The sequence below is a fragment of the Ictidomys tridecemlineatus genome, chromosome 9, assembly GCF_052094955.1.
Source record: "Ictidomys tridecemlineatus isolate mIctTri1 chromosome 9, mIctTri1.hap1, whole genome shotgun sequence".
Classification (NCBI taxonomy): domain Eukaryota; kingdom Metazoa; phylum Chordata; class Mammalia; order Rodentia; family Sciuridae; genus Ictidomys; species Ictidomys tridecemlineatus.
The window spans coordinates 110,266,370-110,281,990 of record NC_135485.1 but is presented as its reverse complement, the minus strand read 5'-3'; the positions used below and the strand labels follow the sequence as shown (position 1 = coordinate 110,281,990).

At 32.4% G+C, this 15,621-nt stretch overlaps 1 protein-coding gene and 1 pseudogene across 2 annotated transcripts in view; one reads left to right on the top strand and one right to left on the bottom strand.

The window, feature by feature from the left end:
- Window positions 1-15,621, top strand: part of Ccser1 (coiled-coil serine rich protein 1) — a 1,159,332-nt gene that overhangs the window by 1,060,675 nt on the left and 83,036 nt on the right. The window lies entirely within an intron of this gene.
- Window positions 14,324-14,432, bottom strand: LOC120892666 (small nucleolar RNA U13; annotated as a pseudogene).

Sequence of the window (15,621 nt, the reverse complement as noted above, 5' to 3'; positions counted from 1 at the left end):
TGTACATTTTATGTAATTAGCACAACTGCAAATGTAGTTTGACAAGTTATTAGAAGCATAAGCATCATGCACAGGATTTAAAGAAATTAAAATAATACTAGAATGTAAGGATATATCATGAAATGATAAAACTGACACCAACAAATAAAATATTTTACTTTCTCCACCATAACAAACCTGAATTCTATCAAGATGGAAAAACCGTCTTTGTTTTAGTCTCTCTTGTTTCTGCATACTGACAGAAATGTTTCATGTTTATATGCTTTGTTTTGCAAGAGCACTTCACAAATCCTTGCCAGGTTCCAAAGGCTTACTGAGTAGCAGAAGACTAAAGTCATATCTTAAAAATATTTTTTAAATGTCACATAAAAGCAGGAGAATTTTTGCCACATTGAAAACTGTAGTCTAGAGCACAACTGTTTTAAAATGCTATTCTTAATTCTAAAAGATAGAATCTGACATTTCTCACTCCTAAGGAAATTGTTAATATGTTGCAAGTGTCTTCTCCATAATTGTGGAATTCAAAAAAGTCCTCAATTCCTCAATCTGTAGATCATTGTTCTACTAGGAATACTTTTTTTGTCAGGTGATTTTTAAAAATTTTTTGGTTTAGGGATGTGTGGGGCTAGAAAGAGAGGAGAGAGAGAGAGAGAAAGAGGGGGCGAGCGTATGAGACCAATACACTTAGCTATCATCTTTTGATTTTATTTCTGTTTATAACAGAAAGAAATTGCATTCATTGGCTGTTCCCCTCTTTTCTTCTTCCTTGGCTTTCCCCCTCCAACAAAGGGCTGTCTCATGGAATCAAATGTCATCTCAATCACTGTAATGCATATTGTTTTAATGATTTTGCACTCAGAAATGATGAGGTATATGAATTTGCCAGTGCTGCCATAATAAAGTCCCACATGCTGGGTGGCTAAAACAGGAACTTGTTTTCTCACTGTTCTGGTGGCTAAAAGTCCAAAAATCAATGTTTGGCAGGACTGATTTCTCCCCAGGCCTCTCTCTGCCTTTACTTGGTCTTTACTCTGAGTGCATACATACTTGGTGTCTCTTCTTGTGTTCAATTTTCCTCTTTTAAAGATACAAATCACATTGGTATAAGGATCACCCCAAAGGCCTCATTTTATGTTAATCACTTCTTTAAATGACCTATCTCCAAATGTTGTCACTGTCTTTGGTAATGAGAGTTAGGACTTCCACACGCATTTTGGCGGTTCAAAATTCAGTTGATAACAGGTGGGTTATAAAGTATACCACAAAATAGAATTAGGCAGCACTCTAAAATGTAAAGTATAAAAAAAATTAGAGAGTTTAGTCATTGCTATAAACAACAATATCCCAAAATCTAAATATATGAGGAATTAAAGGATTTGAGGATTCCTGAGAAGCATATTATAGTGACCCAGGAAAACTCTTCAAAAGCATCACTTTATTGGCAAATCTAAAATCAGGCTTAGGAAATTGTGTCATACTCCTTCTGATTAAAAAATAAACATAAATGTTTTGGCAGAGGGTGATGATAGTTTGTAAGAAACTAGAGAATAGCAGCCAAAAGAGTAAGAACTTGATGTTAAATTTCCAGCGTGTTCTCAGCTGAGGTCAAGGTGAAGGAACTGTTATACTCTCTAGCTACTATAAAAATATATCCTCTTTCATGGATCTGACTTGATTCATAGGGGCTCAAAAAAGTCAGTTGGATTGCAATACTATTGTCCCCTTTTAATTTACTCTGATTCCATTTTTGTCAAGAGTAATTTATTCTGAAATTCAACTCCTCATACATCTTAACAATGAGAATTTCATAGAGAGCGAACATAAATATTCCAGTTCCAGGGTAGGAAAATTCTCAAATGTAAATGAACAGGCTGGCTTTGCGTGTGTTTAACAGTCCAGCATGAGATCTCAGATAGCCCTGCCTAAGCAGACAGCCCAGCTCTTTGGCATCTTCCTGTATATGCTTGTGACTCATTTAGTAAATGCGATTGAGTCTGGTTCTTCCCATTCTGTGAAAATGTTTGCATTATTGAATACATAAATTCCACTAGCTATTTCTAATTTATTTTCCCGTGAAAACTCTAGCTCCATCTTAATTGTTACCCACATAGCACTTTGTATGACATTTTTTAATGAACTGAAAACCATTCCACTCAGGTCAAGCTTGTTTTTGCTTCAGAAATTTGAACTCATGCTCATATAGTTCTTAGATCTTGCAAAATTCAATTCTTCATATATTCCAGGTCAAATGTCTACTTCTCCAAGAACTTACCTGATTAATCTTGTTAAAGTGCTCACTCGTCACCATCCTCAGAAACTACCAACACAGAAAAATAACTCATGTTCCTTGGAACTAGTGGAATATTTATTTACTAAACAAAATCAGTGAATCCATGAAATAATCCTGTATTCTGTAGAATATCTGAGAAATGAACAATAAAAAATACATTTTATTAAAATAGCCATAATTTGCCAGGATTCAAGTAAACATTGTCTAAAAACTGAAGATAGTAACTGACCATACGTTTTCCTGTAATATGTGTAATTTATGAGTGCACACTCTCTTCTACCTGAAAATAAGTTTTTCTTAGCTTCCAAGGGTCTCATTGGTTAATACTTTACATCAGTGACTCTCAAAGTATGGTGTCCCAAACAGCAGCCTGAGCATAATCTGGAAGACTACTAGAAAGAGGTTTGGGGTTCCACCCAAGAATCACTGACTCAGAAAACAAGGAGAGTGTTCCAATTATCTGCTGCTTGCCAACTTTTCTGTGGACTCTTGTCAGCCTCTGGTTTACCTAACAAAAAATCTAAATCAACACTCACAGAAGTTAGAATTAAAACAGTCGTATTGCCACTTAAACACATTTGAATTTCTTTAGTGATTTTATAGGCTACTAGTATAATTGCAGAAAATCAATCTTATATCACTTCTGATTTATAATTCCTTTCCTGGACTTGGCATCTCAGACTAATACAGGAGCAATACACCTAATTTCTCAGCTGAAATCAATGTAGACTTGGGTTCATTTCCTAGTACGTGGATAAAAAGCTATTTTTCACTACATTTCTTTGGTATGGGACAGGAAAAAAATGAATAGGAAATGACAATAACCCAGCACCAATTCATCAACCTTGCTGTCATTTCTTAAATATCATTTTCACAAATATGTTATTACAGAGCTCTGGTAGAGGACAAAGCAGTGATTTGGCAAGCTCCAAAAAGACTCTGAAATGTCGGGGAAATATTTTGTTCCAGAATTATGATAGATTTATGTTATGAATAAATGTTTGAAATTCACATAATATATGTCACCCTTCTTTTGAGGCACAAAGATAATAAAATTATAAGAGAGGAACCTCATTGTTTTTACACTATGACAAAAATATGAGCCTGTTTTTTTGAAAAGGGAAAAAGTAACATGTATTATTGAAGAAGCAGGAGCCAGTGATTGAATACCCTTCTGCCTTTTATCTGCACCTGTACTGAACTCACGTGTATTCTTCTTGCCCTACAAACAGGACTGCAATCTGCAATGCAATTATTACCTAACCTTTGCAAGCTGCCTGTGTTGTCAAAACATTTCTGCTCAGTAACATACTATACTTAAAAGAGAGAGCTACTACCACGTTCAGGCACATCTTTCTAGTTCCGGCAGAAATCCTTGGTTCTTAAAAACAACGCATTATTTTCATTTCTTCAAGTACTTTGTACGTTCATCTTCCAATAAAAAAGATAAAACAAAAAAAAATAGCAATGATTGAAAGCATTTGGGAATAAGCACAAGGAATATTGCACAAAATATATAAACACGAATAAGAATTTCTTTTAAAATATGAATATAGGTACATATACATATATAGACGTATGTAAATATATCATATTTTAAAAATTATAAGTTTTCAAGTTTTGATATGCAGGGAAGTAGACTTTATGACAAAAGTGGAATTCAAAACAACTCTTGAAGTTTTAAAATATGAACTTGTTCTTTTATACCATTTTTATATATATCCCAACTCACTCAACATAATTCTTGAGAATTAACACTTTCTACTGGATTGTCCAGGAATTTCTCATAATATTGACAATGTATGTTGAAAGCTTGATTCCTATGAAAAAATGTTTTATAATTTTTTATCATTTGATATTTTGTAATATCAGTTATATCAAAATTTATTTATTATAAATAACATATAAGATATGGCTCAGATAAATTGGAAAGAAGGCATAAACTGATTTTACTTCTGAGCAAACAATGGCATGTCTTTTATTAATAAGAGCAAAAATTTAATGTGACTTACAATAATGCCTTTGTGGTAGATCAAGACAATTTTTAAAAATATTATTATAACCTGTAAAATTTTTGGCATTCAAGGAATGAATTATTCCAGGTATTAATAATAAAATCAAATTAGTCATTTTAATTGCTCAGGCAGAAAAATACACAAAAGAAAAATACTTTTAAAGTTGTAATCATTAGATATTTTCAATTTTCCTCTTTAACTTTTCCCACAGAAAGTGATCATAATATATAATATTAGTCAATGTAAAAATGTTTTTCACCTTGTAGCAACTGCTGAAATACATCTAAACTAAACATAATGTGATTATGAAACAATAATGCACAGATGGTATATACATGTGCTTTAAAAGGTCATTCATATTTCCAGTGCTTACAGCCATTAATGCACAAGCTCTATTGATCTATAAAGAGAAATGATACATTCTCTTACAAAACCATTATAGAATATAATTATGCATTGGTTATAGTAATAGAAAATGTGGGATTTGTCTACGCTGTGGCCAAGTGAGATGACATTAGAGTTTCAATTACATTATAGATTGAGGTTTCTGCTTTTGGCTGTTTTGGTGTTTTATGTTTAAGATAGCTCAGATCTTGGCAAACAAGAGTGAGAGGCAGCAGGTAGAGTGTGTACAGTCTACTTGCAAGGCATCCTGTGAACCCAAGGGAAACTAATTTGCACAGATCTCACTGCTCTTTTGTTGTAGAAAGATTCTGTGAATGGAAAGAAATAGGTTCAAAGTGTCATGGTGTAGAGAAAAAAGAGAAAACTAAATTATTTGTGTGCTTTCAAATAAATAAAAATATTGTAATGAAAAGTTATAGTGGCACAGGTATTAGTGAAGAAACGGTTCTTCACTATCAAAAAATTAAATTAATCAGAGTATTGACCTAATTTGATTTAGATTATTATTGCCAATAGTTTGCACAGGCAAAAAAAAAAAAAAAAAAAAAAGCAGAGCTACACAGTTGCTCAATTGTTCAACAGTTGTGAGAGTGTGTAAACTAAATTTTGTCATTATTTTGATTTCCTCTAAATGATATTCATTTATACACTTAAATTTTGTAATATTTATGATGTAAATTCTATATACATGTTATGGATTATTTAACAAGAATGACTATGTTTAACATAAAATAATCTATAAGATTGTTTTAAATATTCACAGTTTAAAATAAAGTGCTATCTTGCATAGGAAAGGTTTTTTTTAAGTGGAAATATCACATATTTTTCTACATTTTCTAAAATATCACAAATTTTATATATTATCTAAAAAGTTACCATTTGATGCCATTATAAAATTAATTTTACATGAAATGCTTTAACACAAGGTATAAAATTATTGAAAATTTGCATGAAACTGATTTCAAATGATTGTGATTTTTTTAAAATAATTTAATAGAATGTATTTGAAAATTGAAATGCTTTTACATGCTTGCTTACATGCTTGCATAATATTGAGAATGTACTTAAAAAGAAAAAGTATGGGATGCTTGGTCAATATATTGTAATCTAAAATTATTTGTATTTTTAGATCTATTCTCTTCATCATATGATACTTCAAATTATTGTTAAAATATAAGCATTATTGTTAAAAAATAAACATTTAAAATCAGCCCTAATTTTTCATGGATTGTAAAATATGAATTTTCCACAGTCAATCCAATTGATTGATTCAAATGATGTTAGAAGTCAATTCAAGAAGTATTTACAGAGTATTGGAACTACTATGTGGCAGACACTTATCTAATAGCTAGTGATACAGCAGTGAAATAAACAAAATTCCTATAGTCATGGGACTTACATTAGAGTGGAAGGTTCAGGGAAAGATGGATGGTAAAACTAAACCACTGAACATGAAATTTGTTAGGAAATGTTAAGTTTAAGCATCAAAATGTTTAAATGAAAAGAATTGTCTAAAGTGGTAAAAAGTGTTATTTTGCAATCAGAAAAGTTTCCTTTCAAGTGGAAATATTTACATGGATTCCTGGAAGAAGCAACTGAGCCAGCCTTAGGACACATTACTGAAGCAGAAACATGAAGTTCCTTTGGGAAGAAAAGGAATGAGGGATTGTGACCAGAATCAAGTGACCAAGACAGAGAAGTTTAGAAGAGGTAGTAGCAGGAAAAAATGAAATCAGAAATATGACGGGGAGAAGGAACAAACACTGCCAAGACTTGTAGACCCCCCAAGACTTTTCAGTTTTATTCAGGGCAATATGAAAGAAATTAGAGTTTGGGTTTTTTTTTTAATGTTTTCCATACTGTTTCCTTTCTCTCTGGGGGCCTCCTACTTTCAATAGTCCATTACTCTTTTATGATGAGCTATTTATACAGTCTCTGGAAAAGGTAGATGTCCAAAGCCAGTGTCTGGAAGATCTCCTCTTTTCCCTTATTATAAAATTTATATTCACAAAAGACTTCTTGGATAATGTTCTTCCTTGATCAAAACTGAGAAACTCCAGTGTAATAATGGCTATCATTTAATGTTTTCTCTGTTAACTAATCATTTTTCACATTAACTCTATTGGACAAATTTTATCATTCACCTACTTACATGTGAAATATATAATTTGAGGAAATTATTATTCCTCTCATTAATTACATGAAATGGAATTTTTAACCAAACATTTAAGATTTTATGTATGGAGTTTAACTGTAATCTGTGCTGATCAATCTTCATGTGCCACTTGCATCACTTTTAAATTTGAGGTGAGAGGCAATTTACCTTAACTGACTCAGTGAACTTATTTATAAAATGTGAACCATAATAACAGCTTCCTCAAAATTAAATGAGAAATTACACACCAAGTATTTGACATAAAACTTTTTATATGATGACCACTTAGCAGATGTCAACTATGATTATTATCTTAATATTATCATCTACCTTGAATAATACACCTCAACACAAAGGATAATTTCATGCAAATGAATATATTTTTTATTACATCATAGTACTTTGTGCTCAGGGTACTATTTGATTACCACATGGAAAAAACTAAGCCATATGCTAGACACATGCGCACATTTAAAAAACAAAAATTACTCACCTTATCTGTTTTCTAAATGCATATATTTTTGTAGTTAGAATTTTGAAACATTCTGAGTTAAGTTATAAGAGTTTGTTTTAAATCTGGCCAGATGGAGCTGAAGAATAATTTTCCTTATCATTAAACTAAAGACTTACATATATAACTGGTTATCATACAAGATGGACCAACAAATTGAAGTGATTACAATGATGATGATGATAAATGATAAAAACAGAATTATTTACAGTTCTTCATGTTATCCCAGCATTTTACACAGCTCAAATGATTATGAGCATGTGCCTTATCCTGCATGGCCATTGCTTCAGGTCTCTGGACTGGGAGGTGAAGGGATGGAGAAAAGACAAACAGATACCCAAATACAGAAAAAACTGGGGACTGATGGGTCACTAAACCTTGATAGGGAAATAATGTCAACAAGCAAGTTTGATACATATATTATATAGGTTTAAACATCAAAAGGATTTATTGTGAGACAGTTTCTTTAAGATAAACAGAAGCCAAACTGAGGGTATAAACAGTCCAATTAGAACTATCAGCTTGTGCCCATAATTCTCTACCCCTGGCAGCTGGCATTTGAACCAAGGTTAAGGACTGGTAATCCACGGCTGGCAAGGAATTTCCCTTTGAACAGGGCAGCACCACAGCAGGTGGGCAGACTCAAATTGATGCATTTGCACCCCAGAGTTCCCAGGAGGGGCATCACCTCTGTCTCCACACAGTTCAAGGATCATAATTCATTTGCTACTCCCATCAATCATGAATATGTAAGAAAAGAGTAGAATAAGTCATTTGCTAATATTTTTTTATTTGCAATGTAGTTATATGTTTAATAATAACAGATTCTATTTGAAAAAATAAAATTTTATTTCTGAACCTTGTAAATAATATTCTTTGGCAAGGTTTTTAATATACTCTTGATATACATCAGCTAGATGTTGAGAGCCACAGCCAAAGGGGCCCCAGCAAACTTCCAGCTGCCGGCTGATGATCCAGCTGCCAGCAAACTTCCAGTTGCCGGCTGATGATTGGCTCACAGTGGCCCCAGCAACATCTAGCTGATTGGCTCCTCTGCGGTGATGTTCATTGGGCTGTTTCCCTGCCCTTCAGACTGCCAGCTGATGGTGTATCATTATTTAATTAGCATAATTCCAGTCCTCCCTGTGGGCCTGTTCTTGGCTAATTCACAGGAAGTGGATGGCTTTATTCTAGGAATTCATTACAATGGCTGGGATTTAACAAAAACATATCAACTCTACCCCAAACTCCACTGTCTGTAGGAATGCAAACACAGTGTAATTGGCAACATGGAATAATGGAAAATCTAACTTGCTGCTGCCCCCAAATCTATGAGAGGCTCAGCAAAAAGCTAGTCCATCCATTTTCTGGATCAATTGTTTCCAAGCTAATTATTAGCTGCCTATTCTTTCCTTTAAATAAAATCTTAAAGTCAAATTTACAATAACATACAGCTGCTATGGTCCTTATATAATCTAGAACAATTCTGTATTACCAGTTAGTCTCAAGACAACCTTAGATCTGAGGAACAGCCTCTGTACTATCTGATATTTTGCATTGTATCCCTGTATAAGCCTGGCTATCTGGGATTTTTACTTTTCAACTATAAATTACCAGTCCATGTAGATCTATGCTTTGAGATGATGGGATTGCCTGTACTAAAGACCACTATATAAGAAGTAGTGCATTATTAAACTTGCAATAAAGAGGTTCTTGAAGTTGTTTATTGATTTATGTTATGAGAATTCTCACGGGCAATTTCTCTCAGGTCTTAGGCTTTTCGTGAACAGTTTTTCTGATTGAAGAAAGAGAAGACCATCTTCCTAGAAGTAGTGATCTTTGAACCCAGCCATTTTATGTCAGGTTATTTTATAGGATCATTCCAGAGGAGAGGAATTTATAGATTTGAGAGAGTACATGATGTTTTAGTCAGCCTTTTTACTGCTGTGACACAAAGACCCAATAAGAACAATTAGATGAGGAAAAGTTTATTGTAAGGCTCATGCTCTTAGAGGTCTCAGTCCATAGAGAGTCCATCTCAGGTCTCAGGGCCTGAGATGGTTCAGAAGATCATCAGGGCAGGGAATGTGGTGATGGAAAGCAAGCCCAGGACATGGCCACCTAGAAGCAGAGAGAGACCTCTATTCACCAAGAACAAAATACATACTCCAAAGGCATGCTCACAATGACAACCTCTTCTAGTTGTACCCCACCTGCCTGCATTCTTCACACAAGTTAATCCCTAACAGAGGATTAAATGCACTTAATTAGGTTAAGGCTCTTATAACCCGATCATTTCACCTCTAAACTTCCTTGCGTTGTATCACACATGAACATTTGGTCTCATATCTAAGTTATAATACATGGTGAGCTTAGGAAACAAGAAGCTATTGTATGTTCTGGTAGCATTGAATGTGCAAAAATAGCACATTGAGAAATAGTGCTGGAAATCCGAGTTCTCATTCTACATAGTGAAGGCTTTACTTTGTATTTACCATTACAATCTTGTGATAAGCAAATTCATGATCACCCAAATGTCTTGAAAATTAAAAAAAATATTTCCCTTAAAATATATATAAATTTATAGTAAATATATGTTTAGAAACAGAAATAAAAGATAATTAAATATATAAATCTAATTAATGTGAGCCTCCGAGTAATTTTATTTAGCCCAGTATTCTAGTATATATATTGTTATATCCTTCATGTCAGAGTTTAAAAAATATTTTAAATGTATATGTATTCAAATATATTATTTTCCTATACCACCTTCTGAGAATATAGTTTGTCTCCTCTAGTATCTAATAAAGAATACAATAGTAAATAATAAGGCCTAAAATTGAAAGTCAATATATTTTGTGTTATTAAATAATGAATGGGTAGTTTGGTATAAATTATTTTTTATTAATATACTGATTCCTACATGCTCAAGTGCCAAAATGTTTAAAGTCAAATAAAATCTACAAGTATCCTCTTAAATGAACTACTTCTTACAAAGTGATCATCATTATTTTCCCATTACAATTAAGAAGGCAGTAATTACAGAATATATTATTTCATTTTTCTTGGTGATTAAGAATTACCATTATGAAAACATATTGTTATAGTAAAATTACAGTCTTTCTGAATTATGTGGCTATTCTCTCCGCTGCCACTTCTATTTTTAATACATTCTTCTGTGACTCATCTGTAATGCTAGCTATTATTTCTAATCACCAGCAAACTGGGTGCCCAAACCAGTGGATTGAGGAAAACCCTAGGACACTGTCCTGCGGGGTACAGATATCCTGATAAGAAGGATCTTAGTTTACTTTGAAGTTTTATAGTGGGGTGTTATTCCTATTATTTGTATCTTCATCAATGAACTAATGATGTCATTGATTTGTTTTCTAGAGATCACAGAGATATATTTTGTAAGGAGGATTGAGTTAAAAAAGGGATTCCCAGAAAATTAGAAAGCTAACAAAGTGGGCTAGATATCACTATGCAGCTGGGTGGGACTTTCCTTCTCCTGTAGACATTTTCCAATGTCTGACGGGTCCGGCAGTCTGTGTCCTTCGAAATTTAGAGGTTGAAACTCAATCTCCAGTGTGATATATGGTGTTAAGAGACTGGGTCTTTAGGAGGTGATTAAGTGATGGGGGTAGGGCCCCTGTGAATGGGATTAGTGACCCTGTGAGAGAGGCTGAAGAGAGCACCCTGTGCCCTTTTGCTTCTACCTCAGCTCTGTGGATGCTACTGGGAGGCATTGCTGTGCAAGGAGAGAGTAGCCCTTCCCACACACCAAATCTGCTGGCATTTTGATCTTTGACTTAGAGAATTGTAAAAAATAAATTTCTCTTCTTTATAAATTATTCTTTCTCACATGTTTTGTTGTCTGTGGAACAAGTCCACCAAGACAACATGCGCAGTTGAAATGCTAGATATATAAGCAACTCAGGAGAATAGTAAAGCAATATTTCGCTCTAAATTTACAATGAGGTAATATCTCTTCACACCGTTTTTGACTGCTAAGATTAAATGTGGTTTCTAATGTGTATCATGAGATATTCATTTAATATGTCCATGAATCTTTAACTCAGGTAATTGAGAAATTTTTGCCCAAATTTGTTAAAATATTATCTGTTTTATATTTTGCATATAGAAACAAGTAATTTTTAGTTTTTATTATTACAAAAAGATTATTTAGAATATAACCTTTAGATGTATCCACGCTAACTTACTGGGTAAATATTCAATGGAATGGAATTATCAGTAAACGGATTTCTTGAAGCTAAAATTTTCACATAATATGGTGGAGATTGATTTTCCTTCATAATAATGCTTAATGATTTAATTTTTTCAAGCTTAAAAAATAGAATTTAAGAAAGCATTTCTCAGTCTAATCTGTATCGATAAAGAGTGGGGTAAATTTTTATTTTGTCAAAAAATGACACCTTTTTCAAGAAAGAGGACATTAGTTTAAAACATCTCATTTTTAGGGTGATACATGGCTTAATATTACACTTCAAGGCAGCATTCAATAAGGATGTCTTTTGGGCTTTGTTTCTGGTTCTAATACTCTTTTTTTGTGTCCCATACTTTATTTGTTCTGCATTATACTCTTTGGGCTTGGATCTTATTTTATCAGGCCATATTGCCAATCTAAAGGATAAAAACCCTGGGACTAAGGTTGTATCTCAATGGTTGATTCCCATGTTCTAGCATGCCTAAGGCCCTGGTTTCCATTCTCAGCACCACCAGCACTAACGGTAAACAAAGAAAAAAATATAAAAAAGTAAAAAGTCCTATTATTAATTGTACCACCGAGGTTTTGCTTTTCTTCATTAGGCTTTGTAAATATAATTTTATGTTTATATTGTTTCTGTGTTTTCATTGTCAGACAAGTTTTCTTTCTGTCATTTGGTTTCTTTTGTGGCCTTCTTTAGGTTGTGTTATGTACCTCTTTAATTCCATATATATATTTTTTACTATTTTCTTTTAGTTGTTGATGGATCTTTAATTTATTTATATGTGGTGCTGAGAATAAAACCCAGTGCCTCACACATGCTAAGCAATCGCTCTACCACTGAGCTACAACCACAGCCCAATTTGGCATACTGTTATAAAGCAAACAATTATTTTCTCTTCATGGCAGTGAGAGAGTAATTTCTTGATTCAGCATTATGTAACATGAACTTAAATACAATTTCAGACCTCCACAAAACATCTAATGGAGAGAGGTTTTGTTGATGTTGTTGCTTTTTTTTTTTCTTTCTTTTTTACTTTTGCCCATATCCTTGTTCCCTCCCATAAATATAGAAAAGAAAAGGGCTGGAACATGGGGAAAAAGAAAGCAGGAAAAAAAAAAAAGCAAAATGGAAAATTGCAATTTATCCTAAATCTAAATTTTAGAAGGTCAGAAAACCACAACTAGTGGCTAACAGTTTAGTGGGTTGCTTTAAGTATTGGCTGCTGAATGCTATATTTATGTGACAGAGCCTTATTGAACAGCCATCCTATCCAACTTCCTGTCTTTTTTTTCTGGTAGACATTTGCTGTTTCGCAGCTATCAGCCAGTAGGCTTTTGTTTCATCATTCATACCAGATAGATTATCTTGAAAAGAAACATTGCTGCCATTGATATGAACTATTGCTGTGAAAGCTGTGTATACATATAACATATATAGATATATAGATGTTTAAGAGTTATTTATAATTATATAATGTATAAATACTTATACATATAAAATATATATATGATATATACAGTATATAAAATATAATATTATACATACTTATATATTCATATATAATATATAAAAACCAGTTATGGAAACTATATGAAGAATGAGAAATAATATTTTTAGTACTTCTTTTATTTCAATATAGGCATTTCAAAGTTAAAGTTGAACATAAAACATGTTCTCAGTTATTTTCTTAAATATTTTCTTTGAAGAAAATTTGATTAGTCAATTTCTTAGGGAATAATTTTCTACATTTATAAAAAGTATATTTTAATTTTTTATGAAAGATTTAAATTTATTTATAACATTTTCTTGTTAAAATATTGTGAAAGTTCTTGACTTAGCATTAAAAAATGTGTAAGAATTATAAAAACTTTCAGATCCATGTTGTTTTAGAGATTTATTGGTTGAAAAATTAACTATTTAGTACTCAAAGCTACTCTTTAAGTGCAGTTGCCTGTGTGCTTCTTTCTTTCTCTTCTTCCCTCCCTGAATCTTGTTTTCTGTGTTATCTACTTATCAAAGCCATCAGCCTTCCATCTATTTAATGAAAATGGTGTAAATGATAAAGTTAGTTATGTTATACTTAGTTGGTACATTAATAACTTGAAAGAATTATCTATAAACTTCTTTTGGTATTTATGCTTATAAGAAAAAAATTAACATTGACTTTCATGCAAGTACTGTTAACATACTGAAAATGATGAGTCCACAAATGAAAATTTTTAGTGTTCCCCTTTATGTGCAAATACAATAATTAAACTCTTTTTAGGGTAGTTTGCCAGGGCTAGTCTGTAAATTTTTACCAAGGAGATGAAGCCTGAACACATTTTGAAACAACTGTGTTCAGGGAAGTGAAAATATAATATCCTGGAATTATGTATAGAGGGGAAAGAGATCGTGAACGATCAGATCTGTCATTATTTAGAGTTAGACTTTATCCTTTAGTTGTTATAGAATTGTAAAAAAAATTAAAAAAGATAAAAAATTGAAAATTGAACACTACCATAGTGTATGATAGGTATTGGAAGGTAATAAGAAAGATAATTTTTTGTTCTTTTTAGACAATTTCTAGGGTGACTAATGGGCCACAGGAGGGGAGATCAGAGTAAGTTAGAATCATATCATTTATTAAAAAGAAATAAGAACTCAGGAGAAAATGAAGGAGTTTAAATTTACCTAAGAAAAATATCTTCAATAGCATTTTTTTTTTTTTTTAAACAACAGATGGGTAATGTGCAGATGTGGTAACAAGGTTCAGAGCAAGGCACATCTCCCAGAACAGCCACTTGAACACTTAGTAATCATCACATTTATGAACCAAAAGGATCTTTATTTTTTATGTTATAATAAAGATTGTTGTCATGACGAAATTAATGATTAAAATTTAATTCATTTTTATATAGGTCATAGAATCCATGCAATCAGTTATACCTTGGTTAGCATAATAGATTGAATCATATCATAACTTCATCCTAATCATAACTTCATGATATATAAAGAATTTTGATGTCAGTAAAATATCTAAAAGAATGGTCTGAATATTTCTTTTCTGGTCTCCCACCCCGATTTTTCTGAACCTTTCATTCAGTTATAATTCAGTTATTAGTTTCATTTATCTATGGACAAATATACAGTGCTAACATATATTCCAAGCTAAATGTACTTGAGAAATTCACTTGAAGTATGCACTTTAGGGTAAAATAGGAAGTTGTATAAACTTATGTATGTCCTTCTCCATCCTTAGTGCTATTCTGTGTTCAGTACTCAGAATCAAGCTCAATCTCTCTGCAGATGGTCTTACTGACAGCCTATTATATTAATTAAAAATACACTCCCTGAAGTTAAATTGCTTGGGCTTAAATCCCAGATTTCCATTTAGTATTTGTTCTCAATCATGTTTCTTTTTTGAGGCCATAGATGCTAACTCTATTTGTTGATAATGTCTTAGTGTATCTTTAATATTACTTGTTTGCATTTTAAATACTATCAGAAATATGTTTTAAAATTTATTTTTGTGAAAGAGAAAAAATATCTACTACTGACAAAGACTGAGCATAAACAAATTTCAATAAATTTGAAATTTTTAATAAAAAAATTTCTGTGCTATCAGCATAGCTTGTTTTCTCTATACAGTTTACCTTATCAAATTAAACAGCTAAAATTGATATTTCTAAATGTGAAATAATAGCCAACTGTGGTTCAATAGTGATCTTTAAATGATATTTTTATTAAAACAGTAGCATGTCCAGTTATCTATGCTAATTTTAGATTTTGAAAGCCAAGATGAAGTACATATGCATTAAATTTGAGATTAAAATAGGATACTTTTTCCTCAGTTTGCCCTTATTTTTTTTTAAAGAGAGAGTGAGAGAGGAGAGAGAGAGAGGAGAGAGAGAATTTTTAATATTTATTTTTTAGTTTTCGCTAGACACAACATCTTTGTTGGTATGTGGTGCTGAGGATCGAACCCGGGCCGCACGCATGCCAGGCAAGCGCGCTACCGCTTGAGCCACATC